This window comes from Oryzias latipes, chromosome 4, assembly GCF_053564925.1.
Source record: "Oryzias latipes strain Hd-rR chromosome 4, Olatipes_Hd-rR_3.1".
Lineage (NCBI taxonomy): Eukaryota > Metazoa > Chordata > Actinopteri > Beloniformes > Adrianichthyidae > Oryzias > Oryzias latipes.
Window position 1 is genome coordinate 15,196,047 of NC_136240.1, and position 1,296 is coordinate 15,197,342.

Here is a 1,296-nt window from a genome sequence, read left to right on the forward strand (position 1 = left end):
ATGAGAGGCCAGAAAGGCTTGGGCCCATTGTAGTGCCTTGCTGCGGAGAGAGTTTACAGTCAGTGAAATTCTGCTATGATCCGCTTGGTAGTACCTGGGAGCCTGTTGGAAAATGAGTTGGCACTGAAGTAGGAACCCTCCACAGGTTTCAACATCGCCGTAAAAAGGTTCCGGCTGGAGACGGACATTTTCCGGGATATCGGCGGAAGTGATGTTGACGGGAACTTGAGCAGCGGCTGCGGGATTAGCATGTTGGCTATAAGCAGCACTGAGTATTTGCGTGATGCTGTCGAGGCGACGAAAAAGATCCCACTGGGCCGAGGACATGAGAGTGATGGCCTCCGCTTGACGTGTAAGAAGATTTCCTTGTATGGATAAGGTGTGTTGGAGCCCTTCAGGGTCAGCTGGGTCAGGAGTTTGGCCAGTTCGTTCTGTCATGGTATGACTATAATTCGGAGTGACCCAGATGCTGTAACCCAGAAGGAGACTCGGACATTAAGGTGAGTTTAGAAGTTTTTATATAGGAAGGTGAGTTTTGGCTTATTTCCAACAGAGGCGCGGCGGCTGGCTGGAGGAGAGCAGTTGCAGGATTCCAGAGGTGAGACGGCGTGAAACCAGAGGACTGCGACCAGGTGAGATCCAGAGTAGATTATTCCTGAGGCAAAGACGAGAGGAGCAATAAGTAACACAGAACTTGGTAAACAGAGCAAGAACATGAGCGAGCCTGACTATGCACCGTGGGAGGTAAAACGAACTGGCACCGACTGAAGATCCAGGAGATCCTTAAGAAGGCAGCGGTGATGAGGTAAGTGGTGGCAGCTGGTCGCGTCCAGAACAGAGCAGACGGGGGAGGGGGAGAGTAGCTGGCAGAGGCACCATGTCATAGAGGACTTTTTTGTTAACCTTCCCCTCTTGCAAACGTTGATCAGTTTAATATTAATACATGCAATTGTTTTTTTAAAAGTGAACTTATGTCTACCCTTGTATTGATCAAGTAGTATAGGTTTATATGGGATTAAGAAAGTAGTTCTAGCAAATTGTGTTTCCAAAAAGTAATTGTTTCATTAATCTAATTCAATGTCCCTGATTTCATTTTCATGTAGATGCAATCCTGCAGGAATTAAAAGAACATGGCAGCAGCTAAAAATGAAGTATAAAAACATAATTCAATCAGGTCAAATTTGAGCATGTCATGGATGTAGGCTTTGTTGACAATATTTGACATATGAAACATCTACATAGCAATACATATCTAATGTTGTTTTCATTGTATATATGTAATGGACTGCAACGAAA

General features: G+C 45.1%; 1 long non-coding RNA gene across 1 annotated transcript; it reads right to left on the reverse strand.

Moving 5' to 3' along the window:
* Positions 1-501: 501 nt before the first annotated feature.
* On the reverse strand, positions 502-871 carry LOC144992034 (uncharacterized). Its single transcript, XR_013655764.1, has 2 exons — positions 737-871; positions 502-655 (listed from the first exon to the last, which is right to left on the reverse strand). It is a non-coding gene; the product is annotated as an uncharacterized LOC144992034 (long non-coding RNA).
* Between the last annotated feature and the right edge of the window lie 425 nt (positions 872-1,296).